Source organism: Chrysemys picta, unplaced genomic scaffold (assembly GCF_011386835.1).
Source record: "Chrysemys picta bellii isolate R12L10 unplaced genomic scaffold, ASM1138683v2 scaf1132, whole genome shotgun sequence".
Lineage (NCBI taxonomy): Eukaryota > Metazoa > Chordata > Testudines > Emydidae > Chrysemys > Chrysemys picta.
In genome coordinates, this window is record NW_027053839.1 from 12,501 (window position 1) to 17,500 (window position 5,000).

The following is a 5,000-nucleotide window of genomic DNA, read 5'->3' on the forward strand; positions in this document are numbered from 1 at the left end:
AGGCGGCTGTCAAATGTTCAAAGTCCCCACCGGGACAACAGGTCAACCCCCGGGAAGCGGCTGTCAAATTTTCAAAGTCCCCGTTCGGCCACCAGGTCAACCCGCTGAATCTACTGGGTTGACCTGGCGGCCGTTTTGCTTTCCGGCCACCAGGTCAACCCATTGGTTTCGACGGGTTGACCTGGCGGCTGGTTTGCTTTCCGGCCACCAGGTCAACCCATTGGATTCGACGGGTTGACCTGGTGGCCGGTTTGCTTTCCGGCCCGGGTGTCACCCCACTCCGAGGGCAGCACGGCAGTGGTCTTGAGGACCACAGAGGGGGGCTTAATAGTCGAGACGGAGCAGGTCCGGGGGAGGCTTAATAGTCGCCCCCCGGCCAGTCCGGGGGAGGCTTAATAGTCGTCCCCCGAGGACTCCGGGGGCCAGGCTTAATAGTCGTCCCCCCCCGGGCGCTCCAGGGGGGAAAGCTTAATAGTCCTCCCCCGAGGACTCCGGGGGCAGGCTTAACAGTCGTCCGCCCCGGGCGCTCCAGGGGGAAAGCTTAATAGTCCTCCCCCGACAGTGTGTGTGTGTGTGTGTGGGAGGGAGGCTTAGCAGTCTTGCCCCGGGCGGTCCGGTGGGGGAGGCTTAGCAGTCGTCCCCAGGGCGGTCCGGGGGTGGGGGGGGGGGGGAGGCCTCACAGTCGTCCCTCGGAGAGCCGGGTCAGCGGCAGTGGTGGGTTTACGTCCAGCCTCCGGAGGGTGCGCGTCCTCGGAGGCGATGCAGGCGCCGCAGAGAGGCAGCCTCCGAGGCAGGGAGCGGAGCACCGAGGCTGGGGAGAGGGGAGCAGGAGCCGGGGGCTGGGGCTGGGGGTGGGGGGCGTTCAGGACAACCGGTCAAGCCCCGGGAAGCAGCTGTCAAATGTTCCAAGTCCCCACTCGGCCACCAGGTCCACCCCAGTCTAGCAATGGGGTTGACCTGGCTGACGGCCGGTTAGTATCAAGGTAAACTCACCGTCGTCCACAGGAGGGCAGCTCTCAGGCCGGCCGGCTGCGGCTGACTCTGGGGCGGCGCCCGGTCCCGGCAGCGAGGGGCGGGGGGCGCGGAGCGAGACGGGGCTAACCGGGGGGGGGCGCCTCCTGCGACTTTGGGGGCCGCGGGTCGTCAGTGGCGTGCAGGCCGGGCCTCTCCCGGGGGATTCGGGGGGGCGGTCCTGCGGGCCGGGCGCAGGGGGCTCGAGCGAGCCCGGGCCGGTCCGCCCCGGGGCCGGGGTCTCCGCCTGCGGCTCAGGGGGGCGCGGGTCGTCGGGGGAGGAAGCCCGGGGGAGCCGCACACCGGCCCGCCAGGCCAGGCCTGGCCTGGATGGCCGCGGGGGGATTCGGGGCGGTCCCGCGGGCCGGGGGCCGGGCGCAGGGGAGGCGGGGGGGCCGAGCGAGTCCGTCCCGGGCCCGGGGCCTCCCCCTGCGGCTTTGGGGTCCGTGGGTCCCCGCTGGAGGAAGCCACTGGGAGCTGGACACCCGCCGTCCGTCCCGCCAGGCCAGGCCTGGCCTGGGTGGCCGCGGGGGGATTCGGGGCGGTCCCGCGGGCCGGGGGCCGGGCGCAGGGGAGGCGGGGGGGCCGAGCGAGTCGGGCCCGGGCCCGGGGCCTCCCCCTGCGGCTTTGGGGTCCGTGGGTCCCCGCTGGAGGAAGCCGCTGGGCGCTGGACACCCGCCGTCCGTCCCGCCTGGCCAGGCCTGGCCTGGGTGGCCGCGGGGGGATTCGGGGCGGTCCCGCGGGCCGGCGGCCGGGCGCAGGGGGTCCGAGCGAGTCCGTCCCGGGCCCGGGGCCTCCCCCTGCGGCTTTGGGGTCCGTGGGTCCCCGCTGGAGGAAGCCGCTGGGCGCTGGACACCCGCCGTCCGTCCCGCCTGGCCAGGCCTGGCCTGGGTGGCCGCGGGGGGGGATTCGGGGCGGACCTGCGGGCCGGCGGCCGGGAGGGTCCGGGCCAGTCCGCCCCATGCCCGGGGTCTCCCCCAGCGGCTTCGGTGGCCCCGGGGGGGGTCCTCCGCGGAGGAAGCCGGGTGGGTGGGGAGCCGGACCCCAGGCGCCCAGACCCGTGACCTGCGGCCGCGACCTCCGACTCGGCAGGAGCGACGAGGGGCTTTCCGGCCCGTCCCCCCCTCTCCTTCCCCCCCAGAAAAGGAGAGAGAGCTGACTCGGACCGGGAAAAGCTGCCTACGGCACCTGGGATTCCCAGGCGGTCACCCATCCAAGTACTAGCCAGGCCCGGGACGGTTTACCTTCCGAGATCGGACGGGATCGGGGGCGTTCGGTCCGGTATGGCCGTAGGCACCCGGCCCCGCGCCTCCTCGCCCGCTTTCCCCTGCCGACGCCCGGGCCTGCCGCACGGTGAGCCCCGGTCGGACTGCCCCCCCCCCCTGCGGCAGGGCCCCCGTCTCTCGCGGGCCCGGTCCTTTTTTCCTTTTCGAGCTCCGGGGCCCGGGCTGGCCGCCAGAGCCCCTCCGCCCGCCCTCCCCGGCGTCGGGGAAAATACTGTCCCGGACTTCCAGTGCGCCCGATCCTGTCAGCCGGGGGGTGGGGAGGGGCAGTCCCTCGCTGCGGCCGGGGAGGGTGAGCCCAGGGCGGCTTGCCTGCCGTGCGAGGCCCCTCTCGGCCACCAGGTCAACCCCGAGTCGAAAGGGCTGAAAAATTTTCAGAGTCCCCTCCCGGGCACCAGGTCAACCCGTGGAATCGGACGGGTTCACCTGCTGGCCGGTTCGCTTCCCGGGCACCAGGTCAACCCGTGGAATCGAAAGGGTTCACCTGCTGGCCGGTTTGCTTTCCGGCCACCAGGTCAACCCCTAGGGGTTTTAACGGGGGCACGCCCGGTGGCCTCTTTCCCGTCCGGTCACCAGGTCAACCCGGATCTCCCTCCTTCCCTGGGCGTCCCCTCCTCGGAGGCGTCAGGTTCCATTCCCCCCCCCCCCCCAGACTTCCAGGGGCCCGATCCAGTCGGCCGGGAGGCAGTCCCTCGCTGCGGCCGGGGAGGGTGAGCCCAGGGCGGCCTGGTCCATGTCTCTAGTGGGCCCGATCCTTTTTTTTTTTTTCGAGCTCCGGGGCCAGGCCCGCCCGGGCAGCCCTCCTCGGAGGCGTGGGGCGATTTCCCCCCGCCCCCAGACTTCCAGGGGCCCGATCCTGTCGGCCGGGAGGCAGTCCCTCGCTGCGGCCGGGGAGGGTCAGCCCAGGGCGGCTTGCCTGCCGTGCGAGTCCCCTCTCGGCCACCAGGTCAACCCCGAGTCGAAAGGGCTGAAAAATTTTCAGAGTCCCCTCCCGGGCACCAGGTCAACCCGTGGAATCGAACGGGTTCACCTGCTGGCCGGTTCGCTTTCCGGCCACCAGGTCAACCCGTGGAATCGAAAGGGTTCACCTGCTGGCCGGTTCGCTTTCCGGCCACCAGGTCAACCCCTAGGTTTTAAGGGGGGGGGACGCCAGGTGGCCTCTTTCCCGTCCGGTCACCAGGTCAACCCGGATCTCCCTCCTTCCCTGGGCGCCCCCTCCTCGGAGGCGTCAGGTTCCATTCTTTTTTCCAGACTTCCAGGGGCCCGATCCAGTCGGCCGGGTGGCAGTCCCTCGCTGCGGCCGGGGAGGGTGAGCCCAGGGCGGCTTGCCTGCCGTGCGAGTCCCCTCTCGGCCACCAGGTCAACCCCGAGTCGAAAGGGCTGAAAAATTTTCAGAGTCCCCTCCCGGGCACCAGGTCAACCCGTGGAATCGAACGGGTTCACCTGCTGGCCGGTTCGCTTCCCGGGCACCAGGTCAACCCGTGGAATCGAAAGGGTTCACCTGCTGGCCGGTTCGCTTTCCGGCCACCAGGTCAACCCCTAGGTTTTAAGGGGGGGGACGCCCGGTGGCCTCTTTCCCGTCCGGTCACCAGGTCAACCCGGATCTCCCTCCTTCCCTGGGCGCCCCCTCCTCGGAGGCGTCAGGTTCCAGTCTTTTTTCCAGACTTCCAGGGGCCCGATCCAGTCGGCCGGGAGGCAGTCCCTCGCTGCGGCCGGGGAGGGTGAGCCCAGGGCGGCCTGGTCCATGTCTCTAGTGGGCCCGATCCTTTTTTTTTTTTCGAGCTCCGGGGCCAGGCCCGCCCGGGCAGCCCTCCTCGGAGGCGTGGGGCGATTTCCCCCCCCCCCCCCAGACTTCCAGGGGCCCGATCCTGTCGGCCGGGAGGCAGTCCCTCGCTGCGGCCGGGGAGGGTCAGCCCAGGGCGGCCTGCTTGGCGGCCGGGTCCATGTCTCTAGTGGGCCCGATCCTTTTTTTCCCTTTTCCGGCTCCGGGGCCCGGGGTGCTCGGGTAGCCCTCCGCGGTGGCGTCGGCCAATTTTTTTTAAAATCAGACTTCCGTGGGCCCGATCCTGACGGCCGGGAGGCAGTCCCTCGCCGCGTCCGGGGACGGCGAGACGCTCGGCCACCGGGTCAACCCGGAGGAAGCGGGCTGGGGGGAAAAAAAAAAAAAAAAGTTTTCCAAGTCCGAAAAATTTTCAAAGTCCCCTCTCGGCCACCAGGTCAACCCCTTTGGAGCGAATGGGTTGACCTGACGGCCGGTCGTCTCGCGGATGTCCGGAAGGGGTCGCCCCACGCCGTCTCGGCCGACCGAGGGAACCACGAGGTGGCGCCCGGTTCCAGTTTCGTACCGCCGAAGGCGGGGCTTTGGCTTTTTCGACCTGCCTTTCGAGGATTGTGTGAGGAGATTTCTGAGGACAGGTTTTTCAGAGCCTGTGAGAACCGGAGCTCAGCCTAGGGGATCAATCCGAGTATTGTACCCGACCCTGCCCGGCGTGGGAGGGGGGGAGCGGGCCCGTTTGAGGGCGGAGGCCAGCACCCGGCCCTCCGCCGAGACGGCCCGCTTTTCCCGGCTCTTAGCTCACGGGCCCCGCAGCGGCCGGGAGCCGAGCTCCGAGTGTCGGCGCCCCCCGGAGGGAGGGGGGGCCCGCTCCTCTCGCGCCCGCCGATCGATGTGGCGCTGACGTTCGCGACGGGAAGGGCCCTTCGCGG

General features: G+C 70.6%; 1 non-coding gene across 1 annotated transcript; it reads right to left on the reverse strand.

The window, feature by feature from the left end:
- Positions 1-2,187: 2,187 nt before the first annotated feature.
- Positions 2,188-2,306, reverse strand: LOC135979676 (5S ribosomal RNA). Its single transcript, XR_010596935.1, has one exon. It is a non-coding gene; the product is annotated as a 5S ribosomal RNA (ribosomal RNA).
- Between the last annotated feature and the right edge of the window lie 2,694 nt (positions 2,307-5,000).